The sequence below is a fragment of the Vulpes lagopus genome, chromosome 11 (assembly GCF_018345385.1).
Source record: "Vulpes lagopus strain Blue_001 chromosome 11, ASM1834538v1, whole genome shotgun sequence".
In the NCBI taxonomy this organism is placed as follows: Eukaryota; Metazoa; Chordata; class Mammalia; order Carnivora; family Canidae; genus Vulpes; species Vulpes lagopus.
The window spans coordinates 20,079,113-20,098,473 of record NC_054834.1 but is presented as its reverse complement, the minus strand read 5'-3'; positions in this window follow the sequence as shown (position 1 = coordinate 20,098,473).

The window sequence follows — 19,361 nt, the reverse complement described above, 5'->3', positions numbered from 1 at the left end:
CAAACTGTTCCAAAGAGATAGAAATGGAAGGAACACCTCCAAATTCTTTCCACAAAGCCAGCAGTCCCTTGATTCCAAAACCAAAGACCCCACTAAAAAGGAGGATTATAAGCCAATATCCCTGGTAAATATGGATGCAAAAGTTCTCAATAAAATACTTGCAAATTGAATTCAACATTACGTTAAAGGAATTATTCACTATGATCCAGTGGGATTTATTCCTGGGCTGTGGGGTTGGTTCAATATCCACAATCAGTCAACATGACATACATTATTAAAAGAAAGGAGAGGAGCCATATGATTCTGACAATACATGCAGAGAACGCATTTGATAAAATACAGGATCCTTTCTTGATAAAAATTCTTCAACAAAGTGGGGATAAATAGAACATACCTCAACATCATAAAAGTCACGTATGAAAGACCCACAGTTAATAACATCCTCAAGGTGGGAAAACTGAGAGCCTTTCCCCCAGTCAGGAACCAGACGAGGATGTCCAGTCTCACCACTATTATTTAACATAGTACCGGAAGTCTTAGCCTCAGCAGTTAGGCAACGAAAAGAATATGAGGCACCCAAATCAGCAAGGAAGAAGTGCAACTTTGACGATTTGCAGATGACATGATACTCTATGTAGAAAACCTGAAAGGCTCCACCAAAAACTGCTAGAACTAAACACATGAATTCAGCAAAGTTGCAGGATATAAAATCACTGTGCAGAAATCTGTTGCATTTCTATACACCAGTAACAAAACAGCAGGAGAAGGAAACAAGGACTTGATCCAGGGATGCCTGGGTGGCTCAGTGGTTAAGTGTCTGCCTTCGGCCCAGGGTGTGATCCTGGAGTCCCGGGATCGAGTCCCACATCAGGCTCTCTACATGGAGCCTGTTTATCCCTCTGTCTATATCTCTGCCTCTCTCTGTGTTTCTCATGAATAAATAAATAAAATCTTAATAAAAAAGGACTTGATCCATTTGCAATTGCAACACAAACAATAAGAAACCTAGCAATACACTTAACTGAAAGATCTGTACCCTGAAAACTATAGAATACATATGAAAGAAATTGAAGAGGACACAAAGAAATGGAAAAGCATTCCACACTCATGGATTGGAAGAACAAATACTGTTAAAATATATGTCCTACCCAAAGCAATCTGCACATTTAACGCAATCTCTATCATAACATTGCCAGCATTTTTCATAAAGCTAGAACAAATAATCCTAAAATTTGTATGGAACCATAAAAGACCCTGAATAGCCAAAGCAATCCGGAAACAAGAACAAAACTGGAGGCATCGTGATTCTGGATTTTAAACTATATTACAAAGCTGTAGTCATCAAGGTAATATGGTACTGACACAAAAACAGACACATAGATCAATGGAACAGAACTGTTCCACCCAGAAATGGAACAGTGATATATGGTCAACTAACCTTTGACAAGGAAGGAAAGAATATCCAGTGGAAAAAAAAAATCTCTTCAATAAATGATGTTGGGAAAACTAAACAGCCACATGCCGAAGAGTGAAACTGGACCACCTCCTTACGCTGGAGACAAAAATAAATTCAAAATGGATGAAAGACCTGAATTTGAGGTAGAAATCTATTAAAATCCTAGAAGAGAACATGGACAACAACCTCTTTGATCTCAGTTGTAGCAACTTCTTATTAGATGTGTCACTACAAGCAAGGGAAGTAAAAGCAAGAATGAACTATTGGGACTTCATCAAGATAAAAACCTGCACCATGAAAGAAACAATCAACAAAACTAAAAGGTAGCCTACAGAGTGGGAAAAGATATTTGCAAGTGATCTGACAAAGGGCTAATATCCAAAATCTATAAAGAACTTACCAAACTCAACACTCAAAAGATAAATAATCCAGTTAAGAAATGGGCAGAAGACATGAATAGACACTTTTCCAAAGAAGACATCCAGATGGCTAATAGACACATGAAAAGATGTTCTATGTCACTCATAATCAGGTAAATATAAATCAAAACCACAATGAAATACTGCCTCACACCTGTCAGAATGGCTAAAATTAACACAAGAAACAGCAGGTGTTGGCAAGGGTGTGGAGAAGGGGGAAACCATCTTGCACTGTTGGTGGGAATGCAAACTGGTACAGCCACTCTGGAAAACACTATGGAGGTTCCTCAAAAAGGTTAAAAAATTAGAACTATGCGAATATCCAACAATAGCACTACTAGGTATTTACCCAAATGATACAAAAATACATATTTGAAGGGCTACATGCACTCCCCATATTTATTGCAGCATCATCAACAATAGCCAAACTATGAAGAGAGCCCAAATGCCCATCTAGTGTTGAATGGGTAAAGAAGACGTGTTGTACACACACACACACACACACACACACACACACACACACATACACACACGAGACTATTACTCAGCCATCAAAAAGGATGGAATCTTGCCATTTGCAATGACATGGATGGAGCTAGAGTATATTACACTGAGTTAAAAGCTAGTCAGAGAAAGACAGATACCATATGATCTCACTCATATTTGTAATTTAAGAAAGAAAAAAAAAGATGAATATATGGGGTGGGGGGAAGGAGAGAGGGTAACAAACCATAGGAGACTCTCAATGATAGAGAACAAACTAAAGGTTGATGGAGGGAGGAGGGTAGAGGATGGGCTAGATGAGTGATGGGTATTAAAGAGGGCACTTGTGATGTGCACTGGATGTTGTATGTAAGTCATGAATCACTGAATTCTACTTCAGAACCAATAATGCCTTGTATATTAACTAAAATATAAATAAAATAATAGGGCAGCCCTGATGGCCCAGAGGTTTGGCACTGCCTTCAGCCCTGGGTATGATCCTGGAGACCTGAGATTGAGTCTTACGTCAGGCTCCCTGTAGGGAGCCTGCTTCTCCCTCTGCCTGTGTCTCTGCCTCTCTCTCTCTCTCTCTCTCTGTGTGTGTGTGTCTGTCATGAATAAATAAATAAAATCTTTTAAAAATTAAAAAAATAATAAATAAAATGATAAGTTTCATAGTAATACCATTAAATTTTACATCCCAATTTTGAATATGTATATAATGAAGTTCCCCCTGCATCATCATTTTATATCAATCACACACATAGAATAGGAACAGTTTTGAATTGTTGATTTTCAGCTTGATTTTTTCCACTCCCTTTGGCCTATGTTTATAGAAAACAAATAGAGTTTGTCTTTGAGATCAAACTATTCAACTGATTACTGATGCAGATTTTGACAGAGTTTAAGCTATACCAGAAAATAAGCTGGAAGTAACTCCATAAACCCCAGAGGTTTACTAAGTCAATCTTAGTTTGCCAATCCACTACTTAACAGTTTCATTCAAGTGGTCTCAAAAGCCTCCTTTATTCGGTTCAATAATAACTTTGTGGTCTTTTTGTCTTTATCACTGCAGCTATCATGATAATCCCATCTCTGGAGAAAGAGGAATATTCCCCCCTACACACACACATTTTAGGCTGTCAAGCATCACCAGGGAGAGTCAGAGAGCTTTACACCTAGATATCATTACAAATATATGATGCTCTTATGAATCAGCCTGTAATTGGTTCAGAATTCTATTCATTGTCTCTAATCAGCCTCAAATTATTTTCCTTAAATCAATTATTTACAGCCTAGAGTATTCACTACAAACTTTTATTTTATTCTTAATCTAGCCACCTCTATCTAAATAGCTGATTTTACAAAATAATCTTTCAAAAAAACATTCTGCTTTCATAATGTCCTTTATTTTCAACCATCCTTTTTAACTTTTGAATTTTAATAGGAGAGGTGTCCATACCATTTTACAAAGTTAGTTCTTCTACTTGTAATCTTGACTTCATCTTACTTTACCTCCCCAGGACTTGCTCCATTAAATATTTTTTCTGCTGTTTGTACCTGCATAAAATGCTGTTTTCTATGCTTTTGTCCTAAATCTACCCTAGATCCCCAAATTCTCTTTTTTTTCAGTCCAATTTTGTTTGATGACTAGGAACTTTCCCACATCTCAAATAATGTTAAAAGCACTGCAACCTGTCTTTGTCAAAGACAAAGTCAATGGTAACATCCTAACTGACTCAATGATAATTAACATTCAGTTTATCCTATTCCGTTTCTCTTTGGCACTTTTTATTTTAAGTCAATCTGTTCTTGAAATACTATTTACTCCTGACTACCAAGGCACCTTTTCTTGTGGTGCTCATTCTCTCCATAGGACTTCTGGCTTCCTCTAAGTGGCCTTCACATACCACTTTTCTGTTCCTCCTACATTCTCCTTGAATAATCTCATAAACTCAGTTCTAATATCATCTGTGAATGGAACCTCCATTCTTTATCGACATCTCTCTTCTCTGCTTGGCTTACCACGTCATAAATGTAGAATCTTGTTAGAGATTAAATTCTGTAAGACGTCAATCATATATTATGCAGCCATTTGCTGCAATGTATGACTGCACTTAACTGGAAACTAGAGAAGTAGCATTCTAATTAGTAGCCAGGGCAAGGGGGTAGGGGGAGGGAGTAAAACACACCACTGTGTCTTGTCGATATTAAATATTTGTCCAGTTGGACAAGACCGTAGTTGTGGTTTGCCTGGATATGCACTATTCCTACAGATACTCAAAAATGTATCCTTGGATTAAGTCAGACCATTCAAGATTCTGATCGATTCGTGAAAAGCTTCCTGTTTGCTTTCCCAAATTACTTTTAGCCAACCATCTTTGGCATAATAGGTAGGTCCCCACTGAGAGCTTAAGAAACAGTTCCAGAGGGGGATCCCTGGGTGGCGCAGCTGTTTGGCGCCTGCCTTTGGCCCAGGGCGTGATCCTGGAGACCCGGGATCGAGTCCCACGTCGGGCTCCCGGTGCATGGAGCCTGCTTCTCCCTCTGCCTGTATCTCTGCCTCTCTCTCTCTGTATGACTATCAAAAAAAAAAAAAAAAAAAAAAAAAAAGATTCTTAAAAAAAAAAAAAAGAAAAGAAACAGTTCCAGAATACTTATCTGTGTATCTAGAAGTTTCAAATGAAAGAATACATGGTTTTAAGAACTGGGATGGAGTGTGGTCACCATTATGGTGGCACAAGTTCTTTTTGTCTCTCCCCTTTAATTTACAACTAATCAAATGTTCTTAATTGAGAAAATCACCTCTGTGCAGGACACCTGAGAGTCCATCCATCTGTGCACCCTGAAGCGGGTGAATTCAACTTCAGAAGAGGCTGTGGAATGAGGGGAGTGGTGGTAGACACAGCTCCCACAAGGGCCAGCACAACCTCTTTCGGCAGAAATGGTGGAAGGTGAAGGCGGCAAGTGAGGGTCCACCTGGCTCGGCTCTGCAGCTGGAGATGCCTACCGCCTTCTCTGAGAAGTGACCTCAGTGACTGGTGGGGGCTAAAGGCAAGGGAGGAAGGAAGGCAATGAACTGAGGGAAAATGTCTCATGGGGTCTGCCCTGAGATTCTGGCAAGAGGACTTCCATGACCCCACCCTTGTCCCCAATAGAGCCACACAATCAGGTCCTGGGCACACCCAAAACCCTCGGGCAAAGAAGACACCTCACCCCAGTCTGTTGACACACCCTTTTTTTTCTCTGCCAGCTCTTCTTAAGCAAGCTTTCCCAATCATAGCTTCGAGTCAGCTCTGTTAAGAGAAACCAAAAACTTGTGCTCTAGTGCCACTATCTGGAAAACAAAAGGAAGATTGCTGAATTTCTAGAATCAAAGCAAGCAAAACATAACCTAAGTAAGAAAGGTGTTAATACTTCTAATGTGGTGGCAAATGTACTTTCCATCAAATGCTACGGAAAATCATGGCATTATGGTTTCCCAAGAAGAAAATGACAATTTTCCAGCAACTGAGCTGAAAGCGTGGCATATTTAATCTAACTGATAAAGAATTTGAAATAGCTGTTTCCAATGAGCTACAAGAAAAGTCAGGAAGGTAACACAATAATCTCAGGAATAAAAATTGGTGGGCAGATGGAACACCCAAGAGATTAAAATTCAAAAGCAAAGCAGAAATTCTGGAGCTGAAGAACCCAATAAATGAGATAAAAACTGCACTAGAAATCATTGGAAATAGCAAAGATCAGATGGAAAGGTGAATAAGTGAGCTCAAGCATAGGAATATAGAAATAATTCAGGTGGAAGAGAAGAAAGAAGTAAGGTTTTTAAAAAGTAAAGACACTCCATGAGAACTATCAGAGTCCACCAGGAAAGTCAACATCAGGTTAATGAATAGAGGCACCTGGCTAGTGGCTCAGTGGAGCACGCGATTCTTGACCTCAGGTTCGGGAGTTTGAGCCCCACACTGGGTATAGAGATTACTTAAAAATAAAATCTTGAAAAGACATAAAAATATTAATGGATACACCAGAAGAAAAAGAGAGGGAGTAAGGGCAGAAAGTGTATTTGAAGAAATAATAGCTGAGAATTGCTCAAACCTGGGGAAGGAACTGGAGATAGAAATCCACAAAGCTGATAGAACATCTTGTTATCTCAATGCAAAAGACCTTCTCCAAGACACATTATATTAAAACTGCCAAAAGTCAATGATAAAGAAGCTTACAGGCATCCGGCAGGGGGTGAGGGGAAGTATAGCAACCTACAAAGGTATCCACATTAGCCAACCCGCCAATTTTTCAGCAAAAATCCTGTACAACAGGAGAGAATGGAGTGACATATTCAAAATATTGAAAGATAAGAACTGCCAGCCAAGAATACTCTATTTGGCAAAGTTATCTTTCAAATTTGAAAGAAAGATAGAGGCTTTTCCAGACAAACAAAAGCTGAGGGAGTTTACCACCTTTTGAACTGCCTAAAAAAATGTAAAAAGGAAGTCTTCAACCTGAAACCAAAAGGCGAAAGTACACAAAGCTCTGATCAAAGTGATACATACACCATCATAACTAGATGAGTATAACTCTTTTTTTTACAATAGTCTATCATACTCTTAATTATAGTGTCAAGGTTAAAGGGAAAAAACATTAAAAATAACAATGGTTATTGCCTCTTAGTAGTTAAATTATAGCATAAAAGGTAACATGTGACATCAAAAAATGAAAGGGGAAGAATAAAAGGCTGGAATCCTTATGGGCAACTGAAGATAAATGGTTATCATTAGAAATAAAGGACTATTTCATTTATAGGGTGTTTTATGTAAATCTTGCTAACCACAAAGCAAAAATCTAGAGCAGAGATACAAATCCACAAAGAAGAGGAGGCTTGGGATACTGGGGTGCCTCAGTTGGTTAGGCTTCTGAATCTTAAGTTTGGCTTAAGTCATGATCTCAGGGTCTTGGGATTGAGTTCCATATCTGACTCTGTCCAGGGCATGAAACCTGCTTGAGATTCTCTTTCTCCCTCTCTCTCTACCCCTCCTCCCTACTTGCATTTTGTCTAAAAGCAAAATAAAGTGTGGGGGGGGGAGGTGGCAGAGACTCAACAAATCACCACGGAAAACCACCAACTTACAAAGATAGAGGGGATATAGAATAAGAAAAATGGATAAACAAAATAATCAGAAAACAAAAGATAAAATGGCAGTAGTACATCCTCACTTATTAATAATCACCCTAAATATCAGATAAGGTTGTAAACTTATGGATCAAAAGACCCAGGCTGGCTGGCTGGATTAAAAAGCCAGACCTAGTGATAGTTGATTCTTGAAACACATCGGTTTGAATTGCATGGATCTATTTATATGTGAATTTTTTTTTTTTTGCAATAAATATACTGGAAAATTCTTTTGGAGGTTTTTGACAATTTGAAAGAACTCACAGATGAACCACATTGCCTAGAAATAACAACAACAACAAAATTCAGAAAAAGTTAGGTATGACGTGAATGCATAATATACGAATTGTAGGTACTAGTCAGTCTATCTTATTGCTTACTACCATAAAATATACCCTAATTATTAAAAGCTAAAACTTGTTAAAACTTATATACATAGGCTATACATGCCATTCACAGTTGAGAGAAATGTCAACTAATGTAAAGGTGCAGTATTAAATCATAACCACATAAAAACAACAGTAGTACATAGTATACTGTAATAATTCTGTAGTTGCCTCTTGTATCCACTTAAAATGCTGTGTGATGCTAATCATCTCCTCCTGACCAGTTTGTCTCTCCTGTACATTTCATATCACAGTAAAAAGTGATCTCTCATCATCCTCACATAGTTTTCGTTGTGTTTGGTGCAGTACCATGCACCTTAACTAACACCATGGGACCCTTACTAAGTGCCATTAGTGATGCTGAAAGAGCTCCCAAGAAGCAGAAAGAAAAGTCCTAACATCACAAGAAAAAGTTGAATTAATTGATATGTACCACAGATTAAGGCTGCAGCTGTAGTTGCCTGCCATTTCAAAATATCAACCTGGTTGTAAGGAGAATTGTAAAAAACAAGAACATTTGGGAAGCTACCACAGCAGCTACACCAGCAGGCATAATAGCCTTGCACTTTTTGTAAAATATGTACCTTTTTATCTTGTGTTGAATATGCAGCTCTAGGGTGGGTGCAGGCTTGCTTTAAGAAAGGCACACCTATAGATTCCAATAGGATTCAAGGAAAGTGGAGTTATTATATGACAGTTTAAACCAGAAGGAAGGTGAAGGTTCTAGAGCTGGATAATTTAATGCCAGCAGAGGATGATTGGGGAATTTTAAAAAGAAGTTTGGTGTTAAAAATATCAAGATATTGGGTGGCTCAGTTGGTTGAACGTCCAACTTTTGATTTTGTCTGAGGTCTTGATCTTGGGGTCCTGGGATCGAGCCCTGCCTCAGGCTCCATGCTCATCACAGAGTCCGTTTGTCCCTCTCCCTCTACTCTTCCCCCTTGCATGCTCTCATCCTCGCTCTAAAATTCAAAAAAAAAAAAAAAAAGTCAAGATAACAGGATAGCAGCTGCTTCTGGTCAAGAGGCAGCAGATGAATTCCTAGATGCCATTAAGAAAATCATTGAGAAGAAAAGATATCTGCCTGAAGAAGTTTTGAATGCAGATAGAAGTGCCCTATTTGGGGAAAAAAAATGCTGCAAAGACATTTTGTTTTTTTTTTTTTATGATAGTCACAGAGAGAGAGAGAGAGAGAGGCAGAGACACAGGCGGAGGGAGAAGCAGGCTCCATGCACCGGGAGCCTGATGTGGGATTCGATCCCGGGTCTCCAGGATCGCGCCCTGGGCCAAAGGCAGGCGCCAAACCGCTGCGCCACCCAGGGATCCCCTGCAAAGACATTTTGAAAGAGAAGTGAGCACCAGGATTTAAGGTGGGAAGGGATAGGATAACTACTGTTTTAAGCAAATAAAGTCAGATTTATGATCAGGACTGCCTTTGTTTATAAAACAGCTAACCCATGCCTAGAAGAAAAAAGATAAATACTAGCTGCTAGCCTTTTGGTTGCACAACAAGACGGCCTTGACAACAAGAACTCTTTTTCTGGACTGGCTCCATGCATGCTTTGTCCCTGAGGTCAGGAGGTACCTTGCCAATAAGGGACTGCCTTTTGAAGTTCTTCTGATATTGGACAATGCCCCTGGGTGCAGCACCCTATGAGTTCAACACCAAAGTGTCAAATGGCTTCTCTGCCCCCAAACACAGCATCTCTAATTCAACCTTCAGATAAAAGAGTCATAAGAACCTTTAAGGATCATTACACACAACTTTCTATAGAAAGAACTACTAATGCTATAGGAGAGAACCCTAATAGAAAAAACATCATAAGAGTCTGGGAGGACTACACCACTGCAGATGTTGTCATCATTATAGAAAAAGCTGTGAAAACCATTAAGTTAAAACAATAAATTCGTCTTGGAGGAAACTGGGTGTTATACAAGACTTCACAAGGTTTATCAACAGAGCTAGTAAGTGAAATCATTAAAGAGATTATTAATATGACAAAAAGGTGATGGGTGAAGACTCTCAAGATACAGATCTTGAGAAAAATTAAGAGCTAATAGACGGCATATAGAGGAATTAACAGAAGATGTCCTCATGGAGGTGAATGCTTAAACCCATGACAGATGACGAGGAAGAAATCATGGAAGAAAATAGTGCCAGAAAACAAATGGACTTCAGACATTCTGGTAAAAGGGCTCTAATTATTCAAGACTGCTTTGAATTTCTTATACAACATTGACCCTTCTATGATACAGGCGCTGAAACTAAAGCAAATGGTGGAAGGAGGATTGGAACTGTATAGAAATATTTTTAGAGAAATTAAAAAGACACTCAGAAATTGCAGTGTATTTCCATAAAATTCCACTTACTGTGCCTCCCTCTCCTGCCTCCCCTTCCACCTGCCGCTCCTGAGACAGTAAGACAACCCCTCTTCTTTTTCTTCCTCCTCCTCAGCCTACTCAACATGAGGATGGTAAGAATGAAGACCTTTATGATGATCTATTTTCTCTTAATGAAGAGTAGATAATCATCATGCTGTACAGCTAATAAAACTATCTGGTGTGTATGTGTGTATCTTCATGTGGACATCTGATGACTGTACGGCACAAACCGCATCAGACGTTTATCATCACCACCTAAGCTTTCATCATGTAGATCATGCGTAAGTGCATAGCCTATCCTTATGCAGGCATAAGGTGAGTGATAGTATAAAATATTGTGTTAGTTTTGTAATTTTTTTCAAAGAATTACACAACATGCCTCTTCCTCCTAATTGGAGAAACTTTATTAGCCTAACACCACAGATAAGTGAGGGTTTTTAATGAAATGATGTTTCCAATGTTTTATTATGAATATGACTAATACTGTATGCCATACAAATTTTTCTATCATTCTTCAGTGTATAGGGTAGGCTATCATGAAGCAACCACATGTATTACATGGGGCTTACCGTAATACAATCATATTGCTGCTTCTTCGTATCAATGCATCATTATATCTGTAATATAATTTTGTTCATATTATCTCTTCACTTTTCATCTTTAATTTTAGCAATACATATAACATCTACATATAACATTTTCTATCCTCATATCTATGAGTCACTTTTCAGTACCTACATCTTATAAACAGATAACATAAACATACAGTACTGATAAATATAATTCAGTGCTGTAAATGTATCTTATCTTCCTTATGATTTTCTTAGTAACATTTTTCTCCAGCATACTTTAAGAATACAGTATATAATGCAGGTAACAACAATATATGTGTTCATTGACTACTTACATTATTAGTAAGGCTTTCACTCAATAGCAGGCTATTAGTTATGTTTTAGGGGAGTCAAAAGTTCCATGTGGATTTTTTACTGTATAAAGTGTTGGATCCCCAAATCCCATCTTGCTCAAGGGTCAACTGTGTATGCTGCCTATGGGAAATTCATTTCAGCTCTAAAGACAGACAAAGGGGTACCTGGGTAGCTCAGTTAGTTAGACATTTACCTTTAGCTCAAGTCATCACCTCAGGGCCCTGGGACTGAGTCCTGCATTGGACTCCTGGCTCCATAGAGTCTACTTCTCCTTTTCCCTCTTCCTCTCCACCCTTCACCCCCACATGATAGGTGCGCTCTCATTCTCTCAAATAAATGTTAAAAATCCACACACACACGAAAAGAAGACACACATAACCTCAAGTGAAAAGATGTAAGATGATATTCCAAGTTAATAGGAACCAAAAGAAGGTAGACATTGTCATACTTATATCAGAAAAAAAAAAGTAGACTTCAAGCCCAAAAGGGTAAGAAGGGACAAAGGAAGTCATTGTATAATAATGAAAGGGTCAGTACATCAAGAAGGTATAATAATTATAAATACATACACTCCCAATACTTAAGCAGTAAGATGTATTCAACTAAGAGATTATAAGGGAGAAATAGTCAACAGTACAGTAATAGGGAACTTCAACATTCCACTATCAGCAATAGATAGATTGACAGAAAATCAACAAGGAATCATTGGAATTGAACCATACTTTAGAACAAACGGACTTAACATATATAGAACATTCCAACCAAATGGAATACATCTTCTTCTCAAGTGCACGTGGAGCTCTTTCCAGAGCAAATATGTTAAGCTATAAATATATCTTAACAAATTTAAAACCAATGAAATCATATCAGCCATCTTTTCTGACCACAATGGTATAAAATTAGAAACCAATTATAAGAAAAATGGAAAATTTGCAAATATTTGGATATTAAACAGTAGGCTCCTGAACATTTAATTGGTCACAGAAATCAGAAAAAAATATCTTGAAACAAATAGAAGCTTTTTTTTTTATTTTTTAATTTTTTTTATTTATTTATGATAGTCACACAGAGAGAGAGAGAGAGGCAGAGACACAGTCAGAGGGAGAAGCAGGCTCCATGCACCGGGAGCCCGATGTGGGATTCGATCCCGGGTCTCCAGGATCGTGCCCTGGGCCAAAGGCAGGCGCCAAACCGCTGCGCCACCCAGGGATCCCAAAAAAATATCTTGAAACAAATAAAAATGGAAATATAACATATAGAAGTCAGTTGCATTATTTTACATGAATGATGAACCATCTAAAAAGAAATACAACTATCTCACTCACAATAGCATTAAAAGACAATAAAACACTGGGAGTGTCTAAGTGGCTCAGTCAGTTAAGTGTCTGCCTCTTGATTTTGCTAAGGTCGTGATCTCAGGGTCTCAAGATCAAGTTCCAAGTCCAGCTCCACACTCAGCCCAGAGTCTGCTGGAGATTTTCCCTCTCCCTCTGTCCTTCCCCTATGCCCATTCTCTCTCTCAAATAAATAAACATATCTGTTTTTAAAAGACAACAAATCACTTCAGAATAAATTTAAGTGGGACTACATCAAACTCAAAAGCTGCTGCACAAAAACCAAAAAGATCAAAAAAATGAAAAGATAAACTACAGAATGGAAGAAAAATTTTGTAAAACATCTGTCAGGTAAGGAGTTGATTCTTAAAAATACATAAACCACTCAGTCAATTTAACAACAAAAACAAACAAAACATTCCAATTTAAGAAGGAATAAGGCATTTCCCAAAAAGGATGCCAAAATAGCTAACATGTACATTAAAAGATGTTCATCAATAATCCTGAAGGGAAAAATCAAATCAACCCATAATGAGCTCTTAGAACCTGTTAGAAAGGCTATTAACAACAAGACAAGAGACGACAGGTGCTACCCAGGATGTGGCAAGAGAGAAACCCTTAAAAATTGTTAGTGGGAATGTAAATGGGTCCAACCACTATGAATAACTATGCAGGTTTCTCAAAGTTTTAAAAATAGATCTACCATATGATCCAGCATTTCTACTTCTGGGTATATACCCAAAGGAAGGGCAACAGGAGTTTGACAAGGTGTTTATCACAGCTTTATTTGCAATGGCCAAGATATGGAAATAACCCAAATATTCATCAACAGAATATTTAAACAGAATGGACAAAAAAGATGTAGTATGTATACATGGGGAATATTATTCAACCATTAGAAAAGATATCCTGTCATTTGTGACATGAATGGACCTTGAGCACATTATCCTAAGCAAGATAACCAAGACAGAGAAAGCTAAGTACTGTAGGATATTACTTATATGTGGAATCTAGAAAAAGTTATACCTGTAAAGTGTGTGCGCGTGCGCACACACACACACACACACACACACACAGTAAAATGGTGGTTACCAGGTGATGGGCGGAAGGGAATAAGATCAATGGTGTTCAAAAGTACCAACCTGTAATGGGTACTAAATAAACCAAAGGGATCTAATGCACAGTATAATGAACATAGATAATATTTTACTATGATTATTTAAGGTGATAAATATTGCTACATTCTCATATTACAATTTATGTTTCTAAGTAACATGCTGTATTCCTTAAATTTACACAAGATTATATGTTAAATTTATTCCATTAAAATAAAATAATAAATAAGTATAAAATATCCTAATTTTGTGTTAATGACATGTCAAAGTTATATTTTAAACAAAATGTAATAATTTAAAAGAATTGGGACAAATCCTAAAGTTGGAATCCTCAAAATAAGAAAATTTATTATTTAAGAAGTATAAATGCTCATTTTACATAATAACTACCGAGTTTACACTTTTAATTCCCCATGAGATGTATTCTCCATTCTATGTCTCCGACTAATGTAGGAGTTGACCCCTAACCACGGAATTATTAATATGGTTTTTTATTTTTTATTACACTCCATCAAAATGACCCAAAGCAGAACAGGTTTCAGTAGGATTCCTTTTTAATTTAATGAATGAATTTGCATTTGAATTTGTAAAATGTTGGTTAGAAGACTGAAAAATAATGTTTTCAAGCAATTATGAAAAAATTCAAAATAGTTGGAGCTAATGTTACAGAGTAGAAAAAATATGATGTAGAAGTTGTTAAATATTAATGGAATCTAGTGTTAATTTTGCTACTGATTAGCTGGAAAAGTTGTTTCACATAAGCTCTAGGGTTTTAACTTATCTGTAAAATGATCATTTTTGAAGTCAAACTAGATTATCTCTAAGGCACAACTAACTTTTCATAATTTGGTCTAGTTTAATCATTCTCAGTCATTGCTTGGTGATAAACACATACTTTAGTTAATTTTGCAGCCAAATATTCCCTATATAACTACCTCCTTGGATATTTAACCCACTTTACAATATAATGATGCCACTTGAAGTATACTACCGAAGACAATGGGTACAGTATGCCTCCTTTATAAAAGGTACTTTGAAAGTAGAAACTAATTATATGATTTACTAGGCAGCTAGAGGAAAAACAATGGTTACGTTTCTTAGCTATATGAATGAATGAGTGAATGAATGAATGAATGAATGAATGAATATGTCTCTTCTGCCTTTGTTAAGTACTTGAATAAAAATAATTAAAGCGCTAGTTTATTCCAAGAGTTATCAATGAGGATAAGGGAATGAAATTTTCATTTACTCCAGTTGATAAATTCAGTACCAACTCTTCATCATATTTTGTGTTTATCCAAAAACAGTATGGTTTTATGATAGTGATTAGTACCTGTTAGAAAATTTTCAGCCAATATATGATTTTAAAAAATTAAAAAGCAACCATAACTGCCTATTGAGAGATGATAGCTGCTAATATTGTAGAGGCTTACCAGGGAGACAATGTTAGGAAGCTAAGAACACCTCTCTGGATGATCCAAGCTATCTGAAGAATCCTAGCTCTATAAAACTACTATTTTAGCCTATTTTTTTTTCTAATTTAATGTCTGCAATATTTTATATATATATAATGACTAAAAATACTTTAATCAATATATATAATATACAACATTATAGATGTTATGTAATATAAATTACATATATACACAATATACATTGTTTTATTATATATAATTCTATTATATAGTATATTTTATTGTATATAATATATACTTATACAAATTTCAGAATTGCATCAGTTATTATACTTCACATTTGAGACATCATCAAGTTTAGAATCTTCAAATAGGATTTTTTTCAAAAGACAAATGCCTATTTTACGTAGCAAATATTACATTGTAAATTTTGATATATTGTGAAATATTTTCCATTCAATGTGTCCAGTTAAGGAGCTTAAATATACTGCATAGTATTTGCAATGTATGGATATAGTTTAATTGATTTAGCATTTCCACTGTTAAATATTTAGGTTGGTTTACTAGTTTACTATTATAAATCTATCACTTAAATGGGCTTGTTTTTAATTCTTTATCAAATAATTTTAAATCTTATTGCATAATCAGTATAATCTGTAAATGTATTGTATGTGCTAGATATTTTTATTTATAAGGTTACCACAGTGATAACTACATATAGTATAAATTCAAAAATATTAGAAAAAATCTTATTCTTTATCATATCTCCATGCTTACCTAAATAAAATTCTAAAGTATATACCTCAAAAATTTTGAAGCATTAAAACATTCATGTATTTCCACATCAAAAATACCAGTTTTATAGAAACATAGCTTGAGGAGAGAATGTAAGATTCATAAATTCTCATAGGCATCCTTAATATTCAAACACATTCTTTCATATGCCTGTATCATTTATAATTTACTGATGCTTTAAAATACTGGATCCAAACAAGACAGGCAAAATACTTAAAGATTCCATCTTATAATGCATTCTTTCTAATTGTAGCTATTATTCAAGTGAGGAAAGAAGTGGGTCATTAGACATATTATGTCATGTTAGTTTTCATTCCTTTTAATCTATTATTTAAGTATTAGTTTATGTCATATAAAGTTCCTATGTATGTCAACCCCTCTCTCCAAAATGCCAGTTCTTACGCACATCTCTACCCACCATATCTATCTAATTAGTAAAAAGTCTATTGTCTTCATTCAAGACTCAGTTCCTTTTTTTGTCCTATTCTACACAGCCTTTCTTCATTCTTATTCTCGAGAAGAATTTGTCATTCTTTCTGATTGCACCTTACCTTTCAAGTGTCTGTCATACTGTTCTTATCATGCTGCATAACGTCTTAGATTTCCCTGAAATGTATGAGCTCCTTAAAGGCAGGATCCATGTTGAGTTGTTACATATATCATTCAAGGACTTCGCACTAAGCCAGTAGTTGTACTGGGTGCTAACAATGAATGAACAAATGGATATTTGTATGGTATTTAATTAAGGATCATACTTAAATCTCATGCCCTTTTAATTTCAAGTTCTATAAAGATTTTACTACATAGAGAATATCATTTAAGATGTTGTTTCCTTATCTTTTCTATTTTATAGACTTAGTTCCTAAAATATATTAAGGAATATAAAATGATTGGCAATCTTGCAAGAATGGTATTTTTATAAATTCATCCTTGGCACAGAGAAAATTGTGATCACAACCTGTCACCATTCTAAACATCATTTTTATGGTTGTGAACAAAATATATTTGGCGCGGAGTAATTTTAGAAAGAAAAAATTCACCCTGATTTCTTAAATAGCAACGGAAAATTCCCTGAGCTATCACCACCATATCAAGGTTATCCACAGAAATGCTTTTAAATGTATTGTATGTGCTAGATATTTTTATTTATAAGGTTACCACAGTGATAACTACATATAGTATAAATTCAAAAATATTTTAAAAAAAGAGTTCAAACTTGGGGAAAGCCTAGAGAATAGTGAAGGAAAACAAACTTGAGTATTTATATCCCTGGTGAATCTTATTTTAATTATGTTTTAGTAAAGGGATGTTCTTTGAGGGGAAAAATATGCGAATTGGGCTCAGCCTTAGGAAAATCCATTGGGAAGACCAAGGTAACTTGACCTCTGACCAGTAGACCACCCCTTCAATTATCTCTACATGCTATTGGTAACTAACTGATAACCTCTGTAAAGTGTTTGCATTTTGGTACAGACTTTCTGAAGAGGGATCATCGAGATCTAAATGAAATAAATCTTTAATTACAAAATTTCAACCTCAGTTTGATAGTAGATGGTGGTAGCTATTTGTAGAGGGCCCCATTCTTAGTCTCCTTAACCCACATTCTGTAGCTGCCCATACACTTAGTCTCCATCATAAATAAGCCTTTTCTGGAAAGTGGCTCTTGTCACACACAATATTCTTCCTCCATTAAATACTATTTTGCCCTCTTTTTGAACTGGCTGGAACCAGAGATAAAAAGAAGCAAATAGAATTGGAGCAATTATGAATGTCACAACTTTTTTTAGCAGTCTATTTTATAAATTCTTTAGCTGCGTATTTATTGATCATGGAAAAGCCTTCTGATGGGGGGGTATGTATTGTCATCATCCCCATTTTACAGATACATCTATTAAGACTAAAATTATTGAGTGAAGTCAATTAACAGAAAAAAAAAAAAAAAAAACTAGACCTGGTATCCAAATAGTAAGTTTCCAAATTCCATGTCCTTGTCCAACAAAGTAGAAAAAAATCAGAGCTTTCAAAGGGAATGGCAAGTAAAACTCCAGTTAATATTGAAAATGTTCTTATCTAACCACTCCTCTTGCACACACAGCTGCAAAGGCTTAAACAAAGAAATAAGCCGCAGAAAACCAACCCCATTCTAAAAGGAGGAATTCTCCACAGTGTTGAAAGTTCTCTGACAGCCATAGGATAGAGGAGGTTCCTGGTAACCAACAGGAGTGAAATGTTTTAAGGGCAGTCATGAACCCAGAGTCAAGGTCCTAAAAGGAGTCATCAATTAAGTTCGATCCTGACCTTAGGGAGAAGGGAGTCTTTCATGGATTACCTAACCTGAGATATATTTATTTCCACTATAACAAAGTTAGGGTCTGCTCTCTCTCCTTCCCCATTCTCTTGTCCTCACTCCTGCTTCATTACATATTTTCTGTGATTTGGAAGGCATACAAAAAACTTGTCTTTGCAGAAGTGAAGGAAGGTCCAGATGCTCACAAACCAAGCAAATGGTTGTCTTCGACTCAACTCCACTCATAACTCCACTTTGCTTTTCATTTTGCATTCAATTTTAGTTTGCCATTCTTGAAAAGGTGTTAACCAAAATTAATAATTTATTCTAAGGCTACCTAAAAATTCCTTGGCATTCTAAAAATGCACTGAGTTGGAGAGAGTGGAGAAAAATATCTATAGAGCATGCTGAAATAAAAAAAAAAAAAAAAGCTTCACTCCGAAACAATACTGTTTACAGAATTCAACACAATAAACTTTTGTGTGCAAATAATTGAACAAGTCATCATAAATTTTGATTGAAGAATTCAAAAAGGAAACTACATTCCATTTTCTCCATGCACAATGTACTGAAACGCATGCCAGTTTCAGTTATGGCAAATTACTTTGTGGGAGGCAATGCATATTAATATGTGTGTACAAAGGATATAGCTTCACAGACTGCAAGAACATCAATATTTTCAACCACCAGATGGCAGGAATACAGCCACAGAACTTTAGAATCTAAAAATTCAGATTATGCTCAAGAAAAATATAACTACAGTCCCCATCTTGATTTTATTTTTAGTTGAATAGCCATAAAAATACATTGGTGCAAATTCTGTTGTGTGTTAGGCAGGAAAAATTACTTTTATTAACTACAGCTTTCCATTTGAATGGGCTGCCAACTCATTTTTGCAACAGATTTTAGAGTCTTTTAAAAGAATCATTTTTAAAGACAGGCTACAACCAGATCTGGACTATAAAACAACTCCATGTTGAATCAGCATCTCCTTCAGGAGGGCATTCTAAATCAGTCCCACCTGTTTCTAACCATGCACCACTCTCCTTGTTTTACTTTCTCAACCTTGCATCCTTTCTCATTTTTGAAAAACTGATCAATTGTCTATGCGTCCGAATAACTCTGGGTGCTTGGGCTTGCTATGTCATTCTCTTACATGTGCTTGTGTGTTTTGTGATCTCCAGTATGAACAA